We start from the raw sequence: 26,362 nt of genomic DNA on the forward strand, positions 1-26,362 counted from the left end.
TCATCATGAGGCAAATAGATTCATTTCAAGCACCAGCATGTTTTTGATACTGCTACTGTAGTCTAGCATTTCTAGATTGCTTTCACCTTATAATAAATTGCACAGTAATCAATGATGTGACAAGAATGTTGAAATCCAACTTAAAAGTTCTTGTGAATAAGTGCTTTTTAGGTTTTAAAGTATTTCACAAAAAGCGTGCTTCTAAGTAGCTCATACTGACATTAAAAGAACACATCAAGTGGTATTCAGTTATACAACTTTTCCCTTAAGTCAAATGTTCTTACACAAGCTATACCTTCATCTGGAATATTTTATTCTCAGTTGCATTATAATTTTACTTATTACAAAAAATTATCCATACTAATGAGATATATAAAAAGTATTTTTTCAATGTTTAAATGACCTTTCTTGTAGAAGCTAGGAGAAATTTTTGGAGGATACCCCAAAGAATTTATAGTGAAGGCTTAGAGAACTTCAATTCACATTGTGTTTTGGAGCAGGTATACAAGCAATTTCTTTGAGGGATATAGTAATAATGTGTATATGAGAATGAATTTTGAAATGAAAAATAGCACTTTACTAGCTAAAGGCCAAATAAAATCCAGAAAAATAAATTTACATTAAGGAAGTCCAAATAGAAATTAAACATAATGGTTTACAGATAATGTATTGCTAAAAATTTTGCCTGTATGTACTGGATTGTCATATTCTCTGTTGAGGCTATGACTTCTTTGAGAATGTTGCAGTTCAATTCTGTACTTAATGCAGGATTAATAGGTGAGATGTTGTGGTTCATGATTAATTATCTAAATTAGGTAGTAGATGTGAGGCATGTATAAGTGCTCAAGCTGGTGATACTTAACCTCTATTAGTACTTGGAAAACATATGTTCCTATAACTTCCCCAAAAAGGTAAAAATATGTCCTCTGCTCTCAGTTGCCTTCTAGTTTTCCACTGAGCTTTCTTGCAGCTTTCTTTCTGTTTGAGATGACCTCAGCCTTTATTTCACTTAAATTTCTTTGCATATTGGTAATTGTTGCAGTCAATTTGATCTTAGTATCTAATTTTTCTTTTTTTTAATGTTTTTCTAGCTTCAGGGAAGTTCAGTTTTCCTTGGCTTACCTGTCAAAGTCTCTAGGGTCCAAGACAAATATAGCCTATAAAGGCTGGGTTTTTTCCCTTTTGTCAGGGAATGGAGAACTGCCTGTCCAAGTACTCTTTATGTGGGCTTTTCAAACCCAGCAGTAGGAAACCACTCCAGAAAGTTTCTTTTCCATCAGTTTAGACCCAGGCAGTCAGACTTCTATTGTAAAACCTTCCTCATCCCTGAAACACTACAGGTCTGTTTCTGACCTTCATGCTGCAGTTTGCTTCAAGGGAGATTTCTGCTCCAGCTGAGACTCAGCTTTTTCTGGCAAGTGCTCTGATCACTCTTGGAGTCAAGTTTGATAATGACCCTTGTGATATCTGCAGTATTCCCCTAATAATACATTGTCTTGTTTTAGCTCCTTCTCTCATAGTTCACTCTGCTGCTCACTCTGGCTCTCCTACCTTCCAATATTGTGGAGTTGCAGAGAGCAGTGACTTCAGACCCTAGACTTCTTCAGTTTCTGACTAACAGGAACTTTTAGCTGTCAGTACCAGAAACTGTTGACAGGGGAGTCATGTATTACTGGAATTGACTCATGTTAAATAATTCATTTCTAAGATAGATTCCTCTGAGTTTCATTTTGATTGAAGTTTGAGATGACTTATAAAGCCCTCGGGCTAAAATATTGTCTCCTCTGATGATTTCCTATACATTTTCCTAATCAGCTCTGAAATGTCCATGCATTCTTTCCACATATTTCTTCTTTTCTGTATGCTTGTTATTTGGTATTCCTTAGTCAGAGTGCACTTAACATGTAAGGCAAGGTACAACAATTCTACTGATTTCTCTTGTTTCTGCCACAGTCTCTTCAGGAGATTAGAGCCTTACCCTCAGGCAGTGATGCGTTTAAAAGAATATCTGTGACATCTGGGGAAGCAATGCCATAATACCCAATATATTTCTTCACTATTCAGATGCTCTCAGACCTCCCAGATCTCAGTCCTAGTGCCTGTGGCTGGTGGTGAGAAACACAAGTGCAAGATAAAGTTATGGACAGCTTAAGTAAACCAGACATATAAAGTACCATGGATTCAGAGAGACACTTTATAAGCATGCACCCCTGGCTGATGTTATCACTAGGCCACTCTCCATTACCTCTGAAAGCCTAGAGCAATCAGAGGAAGCCCCTGATGACAGTGAAAAAAGACAAATGTGATACTATGTTCATCTTAAAAAGGAAGATAGGTAACCATGAGCCAGTCAGGTCAATGGCACCATTATGTTCCTGATACTAATATAGAAACAAATGAAGCATAAGCACGTCCTTGGGAACAACCAGCATGGATTTACCAAAGGGAAACTCTGCCTGATCAGTATGCTTACATTCTCTGTTGAGAAGACTGGCCCTGTGGGCAAGGGGAGGGCAGTGGATAACCTTACTTCGTGTCCCAGACAGCTTCACTCCCAACTTGGTCTCCTATCTCTAAGTGGCAGAGAAGGATGGAAAATGGGGGTTATAGTCAGACCATAACAGTTTGTCTCTGCCACTTCTTCCTCCTACACATCTACACTTCTCTTAGCTATCCACAGACCAAAGATGGAAAAAAGTATTTGGCTTGGTATGACTTCTGAAGGATCTGAAAATGGGGGTAGAAATCAAGGCAACAGATACATGCACTGAAACACCTTAAATGAATTCATCCACATTCAAGTACTGCAATCTGTTTTATGCAAAGCAAGAAATTGTTTTTATGACTCTGCAAACTGTCCTTTGCAAAGTTTAGTGGAGTTATCTGACAGTCTAGGAAGCCATTGCTGAGCAGTCAGAATGAAAGCTGAACTCTAAATAGCTGGCTGGCAGATATCTTGTCCTGCTGTCTCACCACAGTGAATAAAATCCTCTTCACTTCTGTGCCAGCTTAGTTTATTACTTATTTTTGTATTTTATCCTACTTCTTTATTAAAGAATATGATGGGAATAGTTCAGACTTGCCGCAAGTAAATGGCAAAATAATTTGAACAGTTGAATAGCATGATCTTTTTAAAACATTAGGGTTTTTAAGCTGTTTATGATCACTGGTTTTTACGACATAAAAATCAACAGAAAATGAAGACACAGAAAAAAAAGCCCTATTTCTGATCAGAAATTGAGAAAAGGTATTGTTTCTGAAATCTCAAGATCTGTTTCAGAATAATTAATTTCATGCTAGTTTTAGTATTGTTAGTTGTTTACAATAGCTTTTTCTCTGCAGAGAAGATTGGTACACTCAAAAGGAAATTAAATATTGTTTTCAAATGTCTACAGCAGTAGCAGCTGACTGCAGTAATACTGTTATTTCTGCTGCTATAATTGTTCCAGTAATTTATATTTCTACACTTAATAGTATTTTAGTATTGAGAATGTGAAATGTCATTATATCTTCATATTCCTTTTCAACTCAAGCCATTCACTATAATTAAACCTTGCAAGCATTAAAACAGGGAAGTTTCAGAAGGAAAAGAAACTTCTGTACCAGGAAAGCAATCTTCTAAATAAAGATAGGAGATTAAGGAGAAGGTGCGCAAATACATATGTGGACATCAATATGTTACCAGTGGGGAAATGGCAACAGATATTGAGTGATGTGCTCAGGATCATAGTGTGTTAATGTTGAAGGTGAGGTGGAAATCATTATATATTTAAAGACTCAGACACAGTAGTCTAATGGGCTTGTACTTCAAATACAAATGTGTAAAATACACTACACATATGTAAGAACATATATAGTTTTTATATGAAAAAGAGATAAAGTCATATCAGAATCATATGTACTGCCCAGTTTTAGGATATTCTCAGGTATATACACATGTAGATAAAAATGTTTTAAACATTTTAATAATCAACTGCTAAAACATACAAAGAGATGTTCTTTCTCTTTTAATAACTCATCCACAGAATTCAGTGGCATTGAGTGAAGAAATGGACAATGTGAAACAGATGTTACAAAATACAGAATCAGACCCTTAATTTAGAATGATCCAAAAGCAATTTGCTCTATGTTACAGCTGCTGTGCTTCCATAGACTAACACAACAGTAACCCCTCTGTAACTGTCTAGTTAGAAACAGTTTATGATCCATTTCCCTTGCCAGAGCATTGCAAAGCAGTGGGAGAATTTAGTACAATCTGTGCACAGTGCCTTAGATGTGATTGTCTGGCATTCACGTTATCTGATAAATCTTGGGCTCTGACAGCAGCTTTCACATTATAATTTATAATAATATAATATGTACATGATTCTTTAGCATCCTGCTACAGTAATCATTGGATGTGAGCAAATTACAGTGGTCCTGACCCAATTAATGCTCCCTGGGATGCAGTGTTCAGCCTGAGAAGATTCTGGAGAAGCCAACAAAGGAAAGAACATCCAATCTGTCACAGGATTCCAAGGCATACTAGGCTATTACATGGCTGCAGCTGTTTGCTATAGCGGTGTAAGCAAGAATGGGTAGTTTGAAACCTTAGAGGGGCAGTTCTTGAATGTCCATACATTTACTGTTGTTCCACAGCATATCTGAAATTTCCATATTTAACTATTAAAAACCATATATTGTTTAAAATAATTTTTTAGGGAGAGTGGTTATAGGTTTTTGGGTTTTTCTCATTAGATCATAAATCTGCCTAGACATTATCCAAAGAATATTTCATATTCTATATAATTTAAGGAATTATCTGATCCATCAGTTTAAGATCTAGCTAATGATAGACTAAGTGGAAGCCAGATGCCAAGCATTAGTCTTCCCCCTAGATATAGCAAAATACAGGTGTTTAGTTTGTAGTAGCTATGCAGTGGAGTTTAAGGTTCTGCAGTGGTACAGAAAATGAAAATGAACAGTGTTGACTCTTTTATCCAGAATCTCATTGTGGTTTTACTGCTACATTTCTGAAAGTGTGAGTTGTTCCTGTTTACATCAATTCCAGAATCTGTATTTTTCAAAAAATGGGATGAAGTTTTTTGTCCTTATATTTATGCCGCTCCCTTTTAATTTGACTTTCCCTACATACATTGTACAACTTCTAAGTCTGCTCTGCTGTCAGGTTTGTGATTTAAAATATTCAGAAAGGCTCTTTCAGGGTGTTTGTTGATTTGAAATGCATTTTGCATCCTTAGGAGAATCTGACTTCTTTTTGAATCTTGGCATGACAGCCTTAGATCCTGACATGTATTTACTTTCTAATGTCCTACTTAGGATATGCTTTGACTCTGTCTTTGCATCACCTGAATGCTTATCTCAATTAAGAGCACCACTTACTGTTACTCAAGATATTTTAAATATTTATGCACTTTTATAAGCTAAATAAATATTTGTGACATCATCAAAAATATTTCTACATGTCAATGTTTCATTGGCTACTACCACATATTCTGGTATTTGTTATTCTTTAGATTCTCGTGGTCTGCAGGCTCTTTTCTTATATTATTAAGCATTACTCTGAAGTCGGGGTCCTGTCTCTTGACTCGAGAGATGTTTTGCCTGTTCTGAATAGTTTATTTTGATCAGCACAGGGTTTTTTTCATCAGTACTTCTTATATTGTCAGATAATTTGTGAATGTGTTTAACAGCATAAGAATCAGTGGGCAATATTTGTTGCATCTAACCAGTGTGAAAACTCAACTGGTATTGGTAATTTTTGTCTTTTCTTTTATTCAATTTGTTCACCACCCACATAAGAAACCCCCTTCCTGTACTTCCCACAATTTCTAATTTTCTTGAAGGACTTTTGCTTGGGAACAATGTCAGAACATCTTTGGAAATTAGGTTGGCTCAGTTTTTGGGTGACCCTCTTATATAAGACCATTGATGTGTTCAAGAGATATTAATGAAGAAGCATATCTTCCTTAAACAAAATTTTAGATTATTTATGTGACATTGTCCCATGTTTCTGCTACTTACATTCTTCAATACAACATTCAGGAATTTTCTTCTGAAAATAGATTTGCTGGGTTTTAGTTTGCTTCCATCATTTTGGCCTTTCACAGTCCCTTTTGAACTGCTGGTATCGTATTTGCCACTTTTCTTTATATGGTTACCAAACATATTTAATTAAAAAGTTATCTAATATTTTTGCACAATTCTAGGCTTCCTAGCTTTCACATATTAGAAAGTTTTGATGGACATAGGACAACCTTCCCAGGAAGATGATAAAGTCTCTCTGTCCCTGGAGGTTTTCAATATGTGCTTGGACAGGGTGTTAGGTAATCTCATCTAAACTCCCTTTTACATGAAAGGTTGGACCAGAAGATCTAGTGAGATTCCTTCCAGCCTGAAAATTTTTGTGATTTTATGGCTTAAGTGCTTTTTTCAGTCAAAATTAAAATATATCCCAAAACATTTTAAAGATGATTTAATTTACCAGACATTACCCTTTTAAACCTTCACCCATATTTTGGCTCAAAAAGTGTTGACTAATAGTCTTCTTTATTCTGCTGCTTTGACAACCAATCTCTCTTTTTTGCTTTATTTTTTTTTAAAGTTATGCTTGATTTTTTTTTCTACTTGATCATATGCAGTGATGAGATATATATGCAGAACTCTATAGAAGTGTTCTTCTGTAACCTGCAAGTATATTACCCATTGAGCTTTCTATTTTTTTTTTTTTAATCCCTAATAACCTTGTCCTGATGCAGTTAAACCTTCTGGTGGCTTTTTCAGTGTGATTTTCTCCCAGGAGAGTACAGAAGTTGCAAATATTATAGTCAGGGGTTTTTTAATTTTTTTTTTTTTTTTTTTTGGTGGGGAGGATTTGTTTATTATATTTTGACATATTGAAACATATTATCTGCCTAGAGTTATATCTCTCATAGTATCTTTTATTTATTATATTTTGACATATTGAAACCATCAAAAAATTTAGTCCCTTCAGCATATTTTGTCATGATTTCTTACCAGATGGCTTGGAGTAATTAAACTCTGTTATTACTGTCTTTTCTGCCTTACCCCTTCTAACCTGCCATAGTATTTAACAAATACTATCATCATCTTGGTGATATATAATATAGATCTAATATAATATTTTTCATTTTGCATGAAAATTTAGTGCAAAATTATTTGTGCTAGTTTGTATATATTTGTTTGACTACTTTTGTTATATTGCCTTTTTCTGGTGCAGCCTACACCTTTCTTTATTTTTACTCTTGCATCATAACACCCCAGTGTTTATATTTCTACCATCAAGATTTTTATCATATTCTTACTGTTTTACTGCTTTTTTTTGCTTTTTTAGAACACAAGTATTTTTTCATAGGCAGTTACTTTTCTTTTGAAAATAATAATGGTTTAGTGGTTTGGCAGAGAGAGATGTTATTACACAAATGTTCCTATTACAGTTTTTGTAACATATTTAGTTCTGTTATGTATAATTGAATGTGAATTTTTGATTTTTTTAAAAAGGTTTTTGCAGGCAAGGAGAAAAATGTAATGGAATTATATTAGTAAATAAATTTTATTCTAATTTCAGTATTCTGTAATTATGTCTTCTATATAATGGTAATAGACAGTCTTGCCTAATCCATTGATCAAAAAATAAATAGATAGGAGACTTGAGATATTTTGCTGAAAATATCCAATGCTGCCCTGTAGGATTTTTTGTTATTAGTCTGGTGGTAGCCTTTACCATCTAGAAATGTGTTCTTGTTAGGTCTTCAAGGCTAAACAATACAGAAAAGTGATACCATCAGTGGAAAGCTAAAACATTCTTGTAATAATGTTTTGTTGGCTTGTGTTATTCTTTTCAAGTCAATCTGTGTTGAAAAGGCTGCAGATGATAATCTTGGACACTGCAGCATTTGAGATATTAACTTATAGGAAAGAGGTATGCACAGGGAGCATTGTAGTGAAGAGCGACACATTTTATTTGCTTTTTTCTAATTAGGTTATTCAGTATGCTTATAGCCATTTTATGGATTTGTAAATTCTTTTTCTTATATCTGAATGTATCCATGTAAGTGTTTTAGACCATTCAGTACTAATTTATCTACTTGAAACATGTTTGAGTTCTTGCTGAAGATCATTATTAGTAGTGTGATTCATAAACAAGAACAGCTTTACAGATCACAGAAATCTTTAATTTTGCTAGTTATTGTGAAATCTAAACCTAGGGTATTAATCAAAATGTACAATAAAAGTTTCTAATATGCCTAATAAATTCCAAATTTATAATATGAAATATATAAAATGGGAGACATAAAGGTAAGTGCAAAGATTTTCAATATCATTTCCTGAATGCTTCTTGATAAGTCTTTATTGAAAAGTTATGTTAATTTGGGTGATTTTATTAGTTATTGGTTGCACTTCATATTTTATTAGGAAGATATTAAGAGAAGTATTTTTGAAGTTTATAATATCAGACTTATTGATTGTGAAAATGTATATTTCTCCAGCTGTATTCTGTGATATTTTTACTGCTTGAATTTTAAATTTCACTAGAGTTGATTTAGCAAAGTTATAAATTCACATATGCAATATTCATGTAAGTGCATATGCATGTATTAAATATTATATTATTATAAAATGCAAATACTGATATTATATTAATAAAATGTGTATTAAACTTTTCAAGAAAGTCTCCTAACACCATAACAAAATAAATTCAATTGAGAAATCAAAAAATATCCTTCACTGTGCTAAGTCCACAGACAAGAAAGTATTGCTGGTGAGAAATTAGTTTTTTTTCTCACTTATTATCTTCTGCATCAAATTAAAGGGGACACTTAAGGTTATAAATATTGAATCACTTTGACAAGGCTGTGCTTCAAAAAAGTGCAAAATCTTGTTAGTATCAATATCTCTACATTTTAAAAAAAGCATTTGCATTCCACATATATAATGTATCAGCAGTTCACAATACAAACCGACTACTATAACTGAGATTAAAAATGGAATTCACTCTCATTTGATAATGCTAAAATGCCAAGATCATTATACTTATTACAGATCTACAAATCACTCAAAATGGTGATATTATAGCTACACTATATTCTTGCAGAAAAGAAGCCAGTGAACTTTAAGAAGTTCATGGCCCAGGGCCATCTGTGCAACAGGCCTTGGCTGAGAGCAGCCACACTGGATCAGAACATTAAGAGCAATGAGTTTGTGCTCCAAAACTCTCAGCAGAATCACTATGCTGAGCCAAAGAGATTATATCTGTTTCTTGTTTATGTGAGACTTTGATATGCCTGGCTTTAAACTGTGTCCTCTAGAAGATCTTTTATGCAGCTAGAAATAACCAGAGCTCTGTGTGCATGGAAAAAACAAACTCCTGAAGATTCTGAGTCTGAAAGAAAAGAAAAAAAACTATTGCAAATCTTTTGCTGATCTTAAATGATGATGGTTGTGCCACTATCTCACTGAAAGCCCTTCAGAATATGGCTTTATGGAAGTATTTTTCTCAAAAGCATTTTAATTATTTCATAATTTCAGTGCCTGAATTCAAACTGGTGTGTACTAAATGCTTGAAGCTAATCACATAGAAACCTGAGCAAATTAAAAGACAGATACCAAGGCATCACTGAAAATTTTTCTGTCTTGTTCTCTTGAGAAAATTTCTAGAAAACATATGGGGTAGAGAGATGCAAACAAACTCTGTATTTGGAGAGTTTTATAAGAGATTTTAATTCAGATTTCTGTTTAGGAGGGAAGAAATATTTTATTTTCTTTTTTTTTTTTTTTTTTTTTTTAACTAGTGTTTCCTATAGAGGGAAATAAGAGTTTGGGAAACAGAAGATAAATTAAAGGAAAATAGTATTATATAATTCAATTTCTAAAAGCAACTGGTGGGCATGTTCAGATAAATAGATATACTGTAAAAAAATCTGTTTGATAGAAAGTGCATGTCATGTATTCCTGTGTGAAACCAGAATTTTTTTCTATTCAAGTACCTTTAGGGATTCTGTTCAAGATCTTCCTCTCAGTCAGCATTTAAAACACAAGAATGTCTGCAACCACGTCATACTGCACTGAGATGAAATGCTCCACAATAAACAAGTACTGGAGCATTCTGCTCCACAAGCTTTTTTAACTTGAAGGAACACTTTTCTGGTAAATGAGAGAAAACTCCTTTCCATCTCCCCTGGTAATGATGGGAGTGGGTATGGAATGACATTAGGGTCCTGGCCATGCCCCCCCACAGCTATTGCAAAAATCAACCCTGTCCTGGCCGAAACCAGGACACCATAAAACCAGCCTTCAGGAATGGAAGACCAGAGGGAAACTCTGGAGCAAGAAATACTTAACACTGCAAGAGTCACCATTCCTGGAGGTGTTAAAAAAAGACTGGATGTGAAACTTAATGCCATGGTTTAATTCATAAGGTGGCCTTAGGTCATAGGCTGGACTTGATCTCAACACCTAGTTAATTCTGTGATTCTTTGAGAAGGATTGTTTAGGGATCTCTTAAACACACTGGTCATATGTAAGTCTCTAGGTTTAATGGATTGCATCCAGGAGTGCTGAGAAAGGTGTCTGGTGCCGTTGTGAGATCACTGCTAATTATCTTTGAATGGTCATGGCAGTTAGGAGAGGTTCCTGAAGGCTGGAAGAGAAGAAATATCATCATCTTTGAGAAGGGCAAGAAGGATGATCTGCAAAACCATAGATTAGACAACGTCACCTCAGTCACGGGGAAGATGATATAGCAAATCTTCCTGGGAACAATTTCCAAACACATGGAAGTCAAGAAAGTAACTAGAAGTCATTGACATGGATTTAAAAGAGGAAATCATACTTGACCAGCCCCTCAGTCTCTGCAGTTAGGTAACTAGCTGAGTGGACAAGAGAGAGCAGTGATGCTGTCTACAACTTCAGTAAAATTTTTGACACTGTCTCCTCTGACATCGTCATAGGAAAAACTGACAAAGTACAGGGGGATATAGAAGTTCACAGTGAGGTGGATTAAAAAAAGTCTGAATGACCAGGCCTGGAGTGCTGTGATCAGTGATGCAAAGTCTGGTTGGAGGTCAGTAACTAGTGAGGTGCCCCAGAATTTACTAGTGGGTCCAATACTGTTCAACTTCTTCATCTTCACCTGGATGACAGAACAGAATGCACCCTCAGAAAGATCTAAGATTGATTCAAAACTGGAAAGTGGCTAATTCTCCAGAGAGCTGTGCTGCTGTCCAGAGGCACCTCAACAGACTGGAGAAATGGGCTCCGTTTCTTCCAACAGACTGGAGAAATGGGACTGGAGAAATCCCATTAACTTCAAAAAGGAGTATTGCAAAGTCCTGCAACTGAGGATTTATAATCCCATGTGCAAGAACATTGTGGTGTCAGCTGACTGGAGCTCAGCTTGGCCAAGAAGACCTTGGATTTCTGGTGGGCAGCAAGCTGTCTGTGAGCCAGTTAGGCATCCTCACAGGGCATGGGTGGGGATTCCTCCTCTCTATTCAGTACTGGTGCGTTTGTATCTGAATTAATGGTACCCGTCCTGTACCTGTCCAGTAAAGGAAACATGTGGATTTACTGCAGCATCTCCAGTAGAGAGAAATATTATCAAGGGGTTGGAACATCTCTTATATAAGAAAAGACTGAAAGAACTGTGACATTTCTTTTGGGTTTTTAATGCCTTCCTGTCATGTCATCCCAGGCCTTTTGCTCATCAACTCTCACAGGGACCCCATGCAAAAGTACCTTAACTTTATCAGAAAAAAGATGCTGTTTCAGTGATTTGCAAAGATATTATTTGATTATACACAGAGATATGATTCTGCTTCTGTGGAGATTATTTCCTTATTTTGAAGAACATTTTAAAAAGGATAGCAGTGTTTTGAACTTGCATGAGTGTTACTTTTATGAATTTGAAAGTTCAAATCCAAGTGATCATTTTTCTTTGAATGATATTGTCAGGCCTGCAAGATCGGTTTTTGTCTTTCACCTCTGAAGAATTTAATTTTCCCATAGTTGCCAGGTTGGTCAGATGTTAATGCCTTCAGTTTATGGTTGATGTTGCCAGTTCATTATTCCACAGTTCCTGCACATTACTACAGGATCCTGGCAATAGCTACAGCCCATTCTTGTTGGCAAGACATCTCCTTGATACCTTATCTTGATGTGTGCACTGATATGGGAGTTGTCCTGGGATAAAACTCTCAGTGTCTTTTTGATGCTTTCTCTCCTTGACAGCAGAGATATATTTGACAGCATGTATGTATTAATCAAGCAACTAATCCTGTGATTACCCAAATAACCCTTTCAACCAACAGTTCCCTAGATTTGTCACCCACTCTTTCATTCTGTATTTGGCAACTGCAGGATCATTTCTTGAAGACTGGTTCTTTATGCAATTGATGACACTGCTCAAATATTGCCTTGAGTTTCTTTATGCATTCTCTGCAGCACACAGCTAAGATCAAGAGCTGATCTTCCTTAACTATCAATTTACTCATCTGTTAACTTGGTTTTTTGGTTAAGGTAAACTTTGAGGAAACAGCTGTAGCAATCTAACAATACTTAATCTGTATGAGACAAAAAGAATGCTAAGCAAAATTCTTATCACTTTTTAATAGATAAAAACTGATCTGAATATTCATCTGTTTCTATTTTATGTATGTGTGATTTTTCTCAAACTTTTTTCAGCAGCAAGATTTATGCCACAAACATGAAACTTTAGGTGTGTAACTTCGTCCTATTAAAATGCAAATCCATGAGTTTCTCTTCAGAAAAAAAAAGACTATTTGCTGCTAAATCCCATTGAAAATTACTTTTACCAATTAAACTTCTGTGCTTTGGATGGGAAGTGAAGCAAATTGTTGCCATTTCTGATAAATACAAACTCAGTTACCAAAAACATCCACATTGCTGTGAGGTACACTAAGGTAGTTTATTTAATTTTCCATAATCATGTAGTGTCTCCTGAACTGTTAGCATTAAAAAACCACAATAATAATAATAACAATTAAAAAAAAATCTTTGCTCTCACAGCAGGTTTTTTTACAGTATTCTGGTACAGTATCTTGGATTTTTATTTCTTACACCTGTCACCATTTTTACTAGTGTTTGTACGACTTTGTATCTCTCTAACCTCTTTAATGGCAATTGTGTTTTCATGCAATGACTCACAGTAAGCATTGCATCAACTACATTATAATGTATCTGTGAAATTTTGTATGATAAATGCAATGTGTCAATATGTATTAATCTTCCTACTGGATCTGGCTGGGATGTTGCTAATTTTCTTCAGAGCAGCTTGTATGGTGCTGTGTTCTAGACTGGTGACCCAAGCAGTGTTGCTAATATAGAGATGATTTGGCTGTTGCTGAACATGGTTTACACAGCATCAATTCCTTCTGTTCCTTGCTGTTACCCCTCAGTGAACAGAGAGGATGTGGTCAAGAGCCTGGGAAGAGACACAGCTAAGACAGCTGATCCTGGGTGGCCAAAAGGATATCCCATACCATGTAACATCACACTAAGTGATGAAATGGGAAGACCTTTTTCCAAATTAGTTGTTGTTCAGGAACTGGCTGGGCGCCTGCCTGCTGGTGGTGATTGCATCGGTTTTTTCCTTCATTTGCCCAATTGTCTTAATCACAACTCACCAGTTTGCTCACTTTTCCCCTTCTTCTCTCTATCATCCTGATGGGGGTTGGGAGCAAGACAGTGGAGGGATCTTATCTTTGAGCTGGGCTCTACCCACTATATTCCCTCAACTGCACTGTCACTTCAGAGGGATGTCTGTGGCTGATTTGCATGTGCTCACAAAAAATCACACACAGAATTTTCTCTTATACTTCTGTTAGGTATCATTGATAATTTGTAGGTCTGACTATTCAGTGTGCTAAAGGTATTTCCAGAGGTGAGTGTCCTGCCTGACTAGCTGGTTAGAACCATTCCTTCTGCAAGAAACTAACAACCTCTTTATAAAGAAATACTAGGGCAGCCAGAAGTACTCTTTGCATATTTTATATGAAAATAATCATACGAGGTTATATAACTTTCCTAATCTTTGAGTGAAATGAATGTTCAAATCTGGGGTTTTCTTTTGGAATCTTAACACAAGGATGCATAAATACCCTCACAGTTGGTAGCCTCTTGATCTGACCTAAATTGCAGGAAGTTCTCTGGATATATTCTGCATGGATCTCTTTAACCAAAGACCAAAAGTCTTCAAAATAAGTAACATCCCACATTTTGGTAGAATAGTCTAGAAACTAGAATGTTTAATATCTTCATAATAAAAGCTTAGAATGAAGTCAGACAAAGTAGAAGAAACATTACTAGACGAGCATCACCCACCCACCATGATCTTGCAGGTGGGTTTTTAGTTTCTCACTTCCTTTGTGAAATTTAGTGAATTTGCATCTTCTTTGATCCTATTTTCTTCTTCATTATCTCTGAGCCCAGATTCTGTGCTCTTTTCTCCAAAGAGTAGTTTCAGCTTCTCTGCTGAAACTGCAGTCTGCTATTTTCCTGTGATGCCTATTGTCTTCCATCTGGGTTGTGACCCAGAAACTTTTTATATTTTTTAATCAGAACCCACTCTTTGGCTCATTATGGAAACCAATCTTATTTTACCTTTCTAACAGTGTAAATTTTGTACTTAAGGGACCATAATGCTAATTTTAAATAGCAGCAAATGAAATATGCAGCCTATTACAAAATCACACTGATACACCACTGTCTAGGAAAACCCTAACCCTAGTTTTAGCACTGTTTTTCTAGTGTTAATATTACAAAGGGTTTTGGTGACAGCTGCAGTATTTGTAATTCGGTTCTGTTTCTCATTTGTAGTCTGTCACTCTTCTTTCCTCTACGTGTTTGAAACTTGTGTAAGGTCCAGCTCAGTTTGAGTTTTTGGCAAGTTTTATTTAATCTTTATGCTTTGTACTTCCAACATATATTATGTTCTTTATGCTTTCTACTTCCAACAGATATTGTATTCTTTATGTTTTCTTCTTCCAACACATATTATATTCTTTGCTGTTTCCTTGTGTGTGGGTTTCTGTGTATTCATTATTCCCAGTACCCTCTTCCAGCAGGTGATTGCTAGACACTCATGCAATTTTAATTAAGGAAATTTCACACCTTCCATCTTTGATGTTTTCAGTTCTTTATCTGATCTCTTTAATTTTGTGGTTTTTCCTTCCAAAAAAAAAAAAAAAAAAACATCATTGAAGATGTGGTTTTGTTTGTCTAGACTCTGTTTAAATTATGTTGATCCTTGTTTGCTCCTTCCAGAGTTAATCTGCGTGATTAGTGTTTCTGTAGTGTCCTTGACATTTATCAATCTACAGTGTAACGTTTGTGGGGTGCATTTTTTTTAGGCTGAGTGTTTAGTTTTGTTGAGGAATACAAACTATCACATTCAAAAGCATTTGGTTTTCTGTTTTGCATGCTAAGTTAGCCACACAGTTACGTGATTTTGCCTAGAATCTACTCTAATAATATCAGCAATCTCTCTCTGCATTCATTCTCAGTAGAGGATCTCCCATTCTCATTGATCTTCTATGTAGCAGTTTCCATTATTTCAGTAACAATAAATTGACTTTGTGTTTCTTGACAGCTTTGACATTTTGCTGTGTTGTTTCATTCCTTTTCCCAATAGCAAACAATGTAGCAGAGGCAGATTTTATAGAAAACTGCAGTAAATGGAGGCCATTCCTGAGCCCTGGCAAATAAGCCCTTCAGTGCTGTTTGCTTAATGACTTCACTCTAATCTAAGCTTCTGAATGTAGCTATTGGGCATGCAGGGAATATCTCAGCCTGAGCAGTGGTCAAACAAGACATTTGCCAAGCCAGCAGGAAATGCACTCTGCTCTGAAGGTAGAGGCTGACAAAGCTGCTGTAACATAAAGAGTCATTATTAAGAGAAGAACATGATGATCACATTGTAAATTTGTGATTCTTGGTGTGCAACATAAAAAAAGAGCAGAACAAAGGAACGGGCAGCTGTTCTACATTGGAAATGCAACTATAATTTTGTTTTTTCACCTAAATGAAATGAGATTTGGAAATGAAAGAATAGAGCAGGAGGAAGAATAATTTAATGAAATGGAACTGTGGGGAACATTAGCACAAAATCTTTAATTTCCAATTTTATTAGTATGAATGGTAATTTTTTTGAAAGCAAAAAATGAGTACAGATAAGTTACTCTATTGATGCCTGTCTCTCTCTTCTGTGGTTTAAAACTCTCCCTTTACCTGGATTTTACTTATTTTACTGTGTTTGTGACTACAAATTTCTGAGAACCATATATAGAAATACAGCAAGCTGTTTTCTCTGTGTATAATAGTAACAGAAAAAAGTTATATGTGATTGTGTCACATCTCATTATGCCGATTCTTATACAAGGTTACAAAATGCTGCTTTGTTTATAGCATGGGCTGAATAGCATGGGAAGAAAATAAGAGAGGTAAAATTAAAACAAAGGACATATATAGAATGTATTTTAAAAGTAACACAAGTTAATTATAGATGAAATGCCAATGTAAACCTGAAATAATAGGAATATCCTGACTATTCAGATAACCTAACAATGTTTAGCATTAGTGAGTTCAGAGGTATGCCAGATCTGAAAAATAATGCTACTGATTTTGTCTTACAATCAGTTTGTGAAAATGAAAATTGTTTTTCCGTTCTACGATCCTACTGTCCATCTTGTATGTCCATACAGCAGAGTACTTTGGAATCCTTTAATGGGTTTTGAGGAGAGGGATTTTGATTATCCAGATGTTTAGTTAAAAGAGATTCCTGGTTTACAACATAAATGAGTGCATGAATGCAAACCTCTGTGTCACTGTGTGTGAGTATGTACATGTGCATGTGCGTGTGTATTCATATATGAAAGTTTATTCATTATGGACGCTGAAATTCTAATAGCCAAATCATCATGTGGAAAGTCTTCTACTAACATGAATGAAGAAATATCTGAGATCATCAGGCATCCTGTGGTTTGTACAGTTTTACAGAAAAGAGTATGTAGATTTCTTACAGTAAAGAACCAGGAGGTCCCAGTGGAGAGCAAAATGGACATGAGCCAGCAGCGTGCCCTTGCAGCAAAGGAGGCTAATGGTATCCTGAGCTGCATTAGGAGAAGCACTGCTGGCATGTTGAGGGAGGGGATCTCTATCCTGTGCTAAGCCCTGGTGAAGGTGTCCAGTTCTGGGCTCCTCAATCCAAGAAAGACATGGAGCTCCTGGAGAGACACCAGTACATGGGCACAAAGTTGGTTAGGGAACTGGAACTTCTCTCCTGTTAGGAAAGGCTGAGAGAGCCAGGACTGTTCAGCCTGGAGAAAGCTCTGGAGGAAAACTCACCAATATTCTGCAAATAGCTGAAGAAAGGCTCCAAAAAGGACAGAGCCAGGCTCTTTTCAGCAGTGCCAAGTGACAGAACTAGAGGCAATGGGCACAAGATGAAGCACAGGAGGTGTCATCTGAATATCAGAACTTTTCCACTGTGAGGGTGTCTGAGCACTGGCACAAGTTGCTCTGATTGTTATGGGAGTTTCCATTCATGGAGATATTCAAAACCTGCCTGGACTTGATCCCAAGCAATTGGCTCTAGGTGACACCATTTCAGTAGGGGGTTGGAAAAGGAGACATACCAGAGGCACCTTCAAACCTCAGTGATGGTGTGATCTGTTACTGTTCTTTTTCGTAGCATCCTGTATTGGTTGCTACTATGGAGATGTAGGATACAGGTTCAGTGTCTTCTGAAGAGGGTTCTTTACCCTCATCTAATATTTCTTTTTCTAAGGGAATGATAGGAGAAGAAACATGATTTAGTTCACATGGTCAGATGCACTTTGATGTGGCAGTAGAAGCCTCATTGGCTGCAGAATAGTGGAAAGGACGGTTCTGAGTACTCTGAGTACCAGATCTTCATACAGTTATTTATGATATTTGTAATCTCTCTGAAGACTGAATAGAAAAATTAAATTATTTTATCTTAGTAGGATGCATATTGCATGAACATGGGGTTTTTTTAACCTGATTCAAAGAGATTTTAATAGCATTGACTTTTTTTTACTTTTGGAAAGTTGTTTTTTTTCAATAAGAAAGAATATGCTTGAAAAGGAATGCAAATGCATTGAATCTTTGGAAAGGGAAAGTAGCTGACCTTGTAGTGTTTGTCTTGTATAACAGCCTGAGGTATCTTGATAGTAAAAATGGAAGAGGTAAGATTTCATCTTGAGAAGAATAGAACAGGTGAGCATTGAGGCTTAGAGCAATGTTTGGGAGGGAGAGGAGAAAAGTCACTTCCAGAATCTGAGTGATGGAAGCAAGTAAAGAAGCAGTTTAGAATCTGCCATGCATGTTTAATTATGTTAATATGTGTTTTCTTTTATATAAGTGAAGAATTTACTTTAAACTTCCAGGTTTTAGAACATAGTTTGATTTCTCCTCTAGATCATATAGTGCATAATGTAGTTACATGTGAACCTGATCTTTTTGCTTACTATGGTTTTCCTGGGGACTATCAATTCTAAATAAAATTTGTAAATGCTTTAGACAAAGAGTCTAAGAGCACGAAACTCATGCCAAGTATGAGGATTTTAAAATTAAGTGTATCTTTTGCCAAGTATATGAATAGTATACAAGTCAAGATGGGGAAAAATAAATTTAGAGCTAGAGCAAAAGGAAATGCTCCACAAAAATCAACACCAGTTTCTGGCAGTGAGTGGGTAGTACAGTTCAAAACTCCAGGTAAACGCATATTGTCATAAGTGTCTCAGGACTGCATCTTTCAAAATGGAAATTCAAGCTAAACCAAAGGATTAGGTCACCAAATCCAACTGCTTACTGAAAGTTTTTGTTTCCTCAGAGATTTAAAACACCAGATTATATGTCCACTTCTCAACTGTGCCAAGTTAAACTGCCATTAATCTAAATCTATCTTAATATGATGAATTATAGGTGTACTGTCATGTTCCACTACATTTGTCACAAGGGCAGTAACACTGCCTTTCACAAGGCAGTGAAAGACAGAGCAGACAAAAAAGAGTGATAACCTGTCAGTTGCTTCCTTAAAAATGAATAAAATTGTTAGTTATTGATAGAGTTTATTTGGTTTAGAGCACAACAATTCATAGTGTTTTACCATAGTAAGATAATTAAATGCATTTTGGAAGTCTGTGGATTCATCACCATCTTGGCACATTATGGTGAGTGTTTTTATGTGATCTGTCTACCTCTAATCACATAAATACATGTGTCTAACACCTTGGTAACCATGGAATGTCCACATGCTCCTAAAATCTTTGTTGTGTATCAGGCAGCTCTCCTCATTACCATGTTCCTAACACTGTAAACCACTGCTTCTCACCTGGTCCTGATATATGCCTTGTTGGATTCTCTGGAGTATTGTGGGGAAGTGAAGGCATTTAATGAAAGGCATAGTGTGACAGCTGTTATATTCCTTACCTGGTGTGTGAGGAATACTGTTATCGTGCAATACCTCTGGTCTTAAGAAATTGTGCTAAGAAAAAAATGTATTTCAGATGTACAAAACCAGTCAAACCAGTTGCATGTATTTCTAAAAGGTGTACTGACATGATGTAAGAAAAGCACATCTCCTGAAAATTTATAAAGAAATTTTTCTCCTCTCACTCTTCTTTAACAGAGAATTTTCAGTTTTCTTAGGAGTCTGACAAAATTAAGCCCTTCTGAATACCATATATCATATATATTCATTAAAGAAAAGCTTATTTTGTGAAAAGCCTATTTTATTTTAATTTTTATGGACATATTTTCATTTTGAAGACACCCTTTTGTTTTAGATAAGATGTTATCTCTTCTAGACAGACAGATGTACAACTTCTTGTTAGAACTCTTCCCTTTATCATAACTCAACATCTATAATTCACTAAGTGTTTTGCACTGAATCTTACTTTAGAAATAGAATACCCTGACTTGAAAATGACCCACTAGAATCACCAAAACCATCAGCATATAAACACACATGCTGTCTTGTGTTATACAAGGATCTCTCGGGTTAAGTGTTTCTAGATTTGAGTGATTGGCTATTGATTGGACAAGAACCAGAACCAGAGACTGACTAGAGACTGACTTGGACTGAAAACTAGTTCATGGTGATGGACTCAGAAGACCTTTCCCTCAGTGCTGGAATGCTGTAATGTGTTAGCATGGTGCTCAACAGGTGTGACTTCAGTGTCACTCTGCAAAGGTGAAGTGCAGGGAGATGAACTGATTTCCACACTTTAATAGAGTCTGGACTATTCAAGAAAGGTAAGTCCATTTTCCAAATTTCACTCTACAATTTCTGGTCCTCTCAGACCAATATATTTTCCATCTTTCTCAGGGACAAGGTGTTGTACCACATAAAACAGAGAGAATTGAGAAAATATAAATTACAGTAATTGAATTTATTAAGAATTGCAATAACAAATGCAGTAAGCAAATTATACATTATCGTTATAAGCATAAACACTGAAATTAGTTAAAAAAGGGGCAGATATTTCTAGCCACAAAGCTTAGAAATATCCTTCTTCACATCAGAGTTTTTATATCCCTTCTGAAATGCTGCATTGCACTTGTTACAGCGCAAGCCAAGAGCAAGTTTAAAAGACAAGGATCCTGGCCAAGGATGAACTTTCATAAAAATGGTAAGGGAATTTCTCAGTGCTCTTGAATCTTTCAGACTTACTGATTTTAATTAATCCTTCATGGTTTAATGAACCATTCTGAGCTAGAACTGTCAGGATCATGGAATATTTACAGTGAAACTCTTATGCTCAAGATTTAAACTGCCAGTCAATTTAGATTATGGAATTATGCAAGAGGAATGTGAATATCAGTTTTGTGGTTGTCCCTGAGTGTGGGACCAGGCAGATGACCAGTCTGGTTTGCACTGTGAAGCACAGCAGTGCAGGAGATGGTTTGCCAATTCAGACCCAATGAGAGAGGATAGCCTCATTTACCTGCTCTACAGCACATGGGACTGGAAGAACTATAGACTAGCTGATTTCACAGTGCTGTCATGGTTGCTACTTTTCTAACCCCTGATTTCAGTGCCTAGAACAAATGAGACATGAAGAGCAGAAATGTAAACCTCTACCACACTAAGCAGTTTAGGGATTAATTTTCTCCCCTTCTTCTGCCTATATTATTATGTTTTACCATTCTTGTTTCATTCAAATTCTAGTGATAGGATTCAATATCCATGGCAGACACAATAAAAGCAGATTCAGGGTAATAATGGTAAATTATTTTAAAAATTCAGTAGAGGTAGATGAAAAAATCTGAATATCACCACTTGAGCTCCTTTTTGGTTGTGCTAGTATAACTTCATTAAAATTATTTTGGGATGTTTGGCTCAGTATCACAATATCAGTGTAAAATCATCTATTGTATTTAAATATTAATTGAATGAAATTTTGCTGTTATGTATAGGTTTATACAGTATTTCATTTCATAGTCAGTATGAGTCAGGATGGAGAAGATTTCATTTCCTTTATGTTTCACCCAATTTATTGATATGATAGAATGTAGGCAATTTTACCAGTGCATATTCCCATTTTGCCTTCCCATTTCTACACTAGTACCAGGACAGAAGCTGAAGCAATATTCCCTCTCCCATATTTTAAGTGTTTTCTTTTATTACTTTTGTTGGAGAGCTAATACTACTTTTTCTTTTCCTACACATTTTGAAATGTCATTAAACTCTTTGGCTTATAATCCATTATCTAACAATAAAAATGCTTGTGAATTAAAATTTGAAGTGAGTATGGAAGTATTATTAAAAGTAAATATTAGGAAGTGAAGCAATGAACAGTATAGATACATCACAGACACACACTCCCCTGCCATTGTCTACTTCAGCAGGACTTCTCAAAGGGAGGTACATCTTTCTTTCATTAGGAGCTATGCAAATTGACCAGACAAGTCTTGTCCATTTTGCTTGAACTACCACAGTAAAAATGAATAAGGTTTAATTTTTATCAATTGATTTTTAAAAAATTTAAATCAGCAAGTGACATTTTTCAGCAAGGTGATGTCTGACTCAATATTGTTGATTGTTAACAAAGTCTTGAAAACTTTTGGGCTTGAAGAAAGTACATGTCCCATAATATAACATGTTGCATTGAACGCAGGCAAGTTTCAGTGTTCAGTAAGTGAAATATAGAGGCAGAATAATATCCTATTGGATTAAGCCCATTCTGATTGTTTTGCTGCTAATTTGTTAGTCTGTATATTTCTGTTTTGTGATGTATGTAATTCAGTATCTAAGAGAAGAAAATGGGTTTTAAAATGACATGTTTAAAGAACAAATTACAAATTCTTCTTTAGAAGGAAGCATTACCACCACAACCCATGGAACTTAGACGTGGGGTTTTTTTGTTTTGTTTTTTTTGGTTTGGGTTTTTTAAATATTTCTTTTGATTTTCATATTTTTCTTTAGTCAGCTTGATATTGAAGTTCAGTTGCAGTAGGCTTCAAGCAGCTTACAACTGAGATGGTTAGACAAATTTTCATGGCAAAATTAAAGAAAATACAGAGGTTAAATTATGGCTTGCTTAATTTCAGAGTTCATTATGACTGTTTCATTTGATTCTAATCACTAGCAAAAAACAAAACTGGAGTAAAGAAGCTGTTACCTAAGTTGAGGTGCTGTTTGAGTTATTAATTTACAAATGGTTCACCATGGTTTTAGTAAATACAAGTTTTTATTTGAGTATTCCAAACTGTGCACCTGAGTTATTTTATTTAAGTTTGAAATATTGCATTTAAAAAGTTTTGTGGTCTATTGAAGGGAATTCTACAAATCAGACTCCAAAATCAGACATATTTCAGGGATCACAAAGATGTGGAAGATTACTAAATAGTGTATTCTGGTACACTGTAATATCTATTGTGAGAATATTTAAGATACATAACATTTTTCTTGACAAGACAAATGAGGAAAGATTGCGCTATGCTTTGTGTTATTTCCAGTTAATCATGCTTTTCAAATAAATGCTCAGATCATAAGCCAAAAATTCATTATATTATTTATGAATCAGTAGTGAATTGACAGCATGTAAGTTCATTTCATTAGGAACTCATTCTAGGTTAATTCTATCTAGCAGCAGCTTAATTTGGGCTAGTCAGTAAAGGATGTTAATAAATTATTTGGCATATATGTGTGAACTTTTCCTACAAGGTAAGTATGAGTACTCATTTTTGTCAAGTATAAAGGGCGTTTAAAGAGCATGGTTACTATATGTCAAACATATCTGTATAGATTGTGAATAGCGAATTTTACTAAACTAAATTTCTGGTGCTGCTCTGGCCCTGACATTTTCAGACAATTTAAGTGTTACAGCTTGTCAGCATATTGATGTATTTCTGCAAATGGAAGGGAACTCAACTACATGTGAAATCTACATTTTAATATTCTGCTATACACAAAACGTGTCTGTTCTCAAAAGTAGAAGAATAAAAGCCACTTATTTTTAATTATATGTATCAATAGCTCTTATTCCTATATATCTCTAAGATATTGTTTTGGTTTTTTTTGTAGAGATAGCATAGCAGAACAAATGTAAGTAATAGTTTGACCAAAATGTTTATAATGTAGTTCTAGTTAAAAACAAAAAAGTAATAATTTTAAGATTGATTTACAGGAAAATATTACCTTCAAAATATACCCATATCAATGTAAGAGAAATTATTAGGGAGCCAGCCAGTAGTGAGAGGAAGGAAACCATGTTGTTAACATATTCACTGTTAGTGTTTGGGGAAGTATTCAGCTACATGTTGATTTCCAAAATAATTTGCTCTTCAGTGTGCAAAATGGGCCACAGGCTGACATAGTGAATTTTTCCTATACCAGAGTCTTGGATGAACTTGGCACAGTATCATAAAATCGTGTTGTATCTGCCCTTTGTACTTGTTTATACAGCCAATATTAAAACACTGTTCAATTGTTCATTTTGGGGGGAGGGGAGGCAGGAGGGGAGCAATGTTACAGGTCCCATGTCATTTCCAGCTCAGAATCCTGTAATCATTTCTGTCTGTGTTCATAGTAACTTTATAACAGATCCTTCGTCCTGTTAAACTGAAAATTATTTTATTTACTATTTATAAAAGGCTGGGAAAAAAATAAGCATCTCTTATAAAAATAAAATGTGAAGCTTAGTAGAGCAAGGCATCTTCGAAGATTATCTGGTATATTTTATTATAATGATGGCAGCAAAAGTAGACTGCTGAGTGTATGTCCATCTTGGCAGTCCATCACACTTATTTCTATGCCAGAGTGGCTGGAAAAGGAGGAAGAGAAAGAGTGTTCTATTGTTTGTAATCCATATGAATATAACCTCTGCCAGCCCTTGTGGAATATCAAATAGGATTGTTTTCTTAATGGACAAATTTAACTTGGAGGAGAGTGTTCACATCCAGTTCTTTAATAAGATTTTTGTTTCTTTTTAAGTTCCAGGAAGCTTCATTGTAATTCTCTGTGTTTATTCCACAGATAAACCATCTTCCCTTTGCCAAATTTGAACTGTGTTGACTTTAAATGCCACCTTATACATGGTTACATAACTTTCCACATTTTGCAGTGTAATAATATATCTTTTTTAAAGTCTTAACTTCCTGTAAGCCTTTGCTGCTAAGGAAATAAACAATAAACTATTAATGAACTCTTTGAGCCCTCCCATGGGTTGGAAGGCCAGTTCATTCTGTTTATGGTGTATGGCATGGCGTGCTGTATTATGGTCCAGAGTGGCTGAGCAGTGCACAGAAAAGCGATTCTCCTTGCTGCATGTTACTTGTGCAGCCTATCTGTCTGCGGGGAGGGAGACAGCTCTTCTTCCCTTTAACATGATTGATTTTTAACCCCATTTACACTTGTACCATTCACAACATGCTGTGGCAGGGTTCCACAATTTAATTTTGAGTTGCATGAAAAGCAAACCCCTTACCTTGTTTTCATCTTCGCACTAATTTATGTCATTTCATGTCATTTTGGTTCTGTATTTTGAGAAACTGAAAACTCTTTATTCATCTGCACACTGCTCTTTTCTGTCTGTCATTGACAGTGAGTTTTCCTGACTGAAGATCCCTGGTCTGTACAGTTACCCTGCTCAGAAACTCTCATATGTATAATCATCCTTACATGCCTTATAATTTTGTATGTTGTGACACTTTTGTGCATTGTGAAATCCTGTTCTCAGGATTTTGGTTTTGCTGTCCTGAGTAGTGCAGAAAACATTGGGCCACTCAAATATGTTGAAGACCACAGACCCTAATACAGACTTGCAGAGAGAACTTCTAGGGACTCTCCACATTGATTGCTCACAATTTTTCTGCTTCTGTTTTAACCATTCATCTAATTTATTGAAGGCCTTTCTTGTTATCCCAGGGAGACTGAGTTACTTTAGAATCTTTTAACACAGAAACTTGTTAAATTCCTTTGGGAATCAAAGAATATGTGCCAAGGCATCCTTTTTCTCATAGTCAGTGTTCCTTCTGTGAGTTACAATTTCTCTTTTCAGAGACCCTCTCAACTATTCCCCTGTATATTGCATTCATTTACATATATGTTAATTCTGTTCTTCAGTGTAATTCATAATCACTGTCTTGAATGGAATTGGGACTTACTGATCTGTAGTTTGAGGTATATCCTTGCATGCCCTAGTCTTGTCCCCATTTTCAAAATCATACAAAGTATAAACCCAAGCCCCCTCCCTCTCCCCCAAAAATCTATGTCTACTATTCCCACAGTTTGGATGCCATTTTAAGTGATGACCACAGTAATTTCCCACAAGAATCCCTGGAAAGAAACACTGCTTGATCTTTCTCCTTTTTTGCCACTGTTCACTTTTTGGTTTTTTTTTAAAAAACATTTTCTAGAAGTAAGTAAATTTGAGACAGATCTCTGATCTACCCCAACTAAAAAGTGGTTCAGTCACGGGAACCTCCCAGAGCTACTCTTCATTAAATTTTGATTTGGTGAGTCATTTACATTTCCTGCTAGAGCCTTGTCTCTTTGAACATTCCCTTTTCACTTAGCTGGTCTATTATCCCTAAAGCCTTTCTAGCAGGCTTAATGCTCCTGTTGGGCTTTAAAAAGCATTTAATGCTTTCCATTATGCTTTCAGCAAATTGTTCCTCAAGATATGTTTTTTTCTTTCTGCAACTATCTAAACCTGACTTCATTGTTAAAAATGAATCCTTGGCAGTGCATAACAGCTTACTATTCTCTGTGTTTTCAGTGCTCCTGCAGTGATTCCCATTTTCAGTAGGTCCTTAGGCATCTTTGAAACATGATTAAGGGTGCTAGAAATCTTTT

The 26,362-nt window shown here is 35.6% G+C and overlaps 1 protein-coding gene across 1 annotated transcript in view; it reads left to right on the forward strand.

Annotated features, from left to right (window-relative positions):
• The window catches only part of EYS (eyes shut homolog), a 614,241-nt gene that overhangs the window by 374,243 nt on the left and 213,636 nt on the right, over positions 1-26,362 (forward strand). The gene's annotated exons all lie outside the window — the stretch shown is intronic.

This window comes from Onychostruthus taczanowskii, unplaced genomic scaffold (genome assembly GCF_017590055.1).
Source record: "Onychostruthus taczanowskii isolate IOZ18803 unplaced genomic scaffold, ASM1759005v1 scaffold33, whole genome shotgun sequence".
NCBI classification, from domain to species: Eukaryota; Metazoa; Chordata; class Aves; order Passeriformes; family Passeridae; genus Onychostruthus; species Onychostruthus taczanowskii.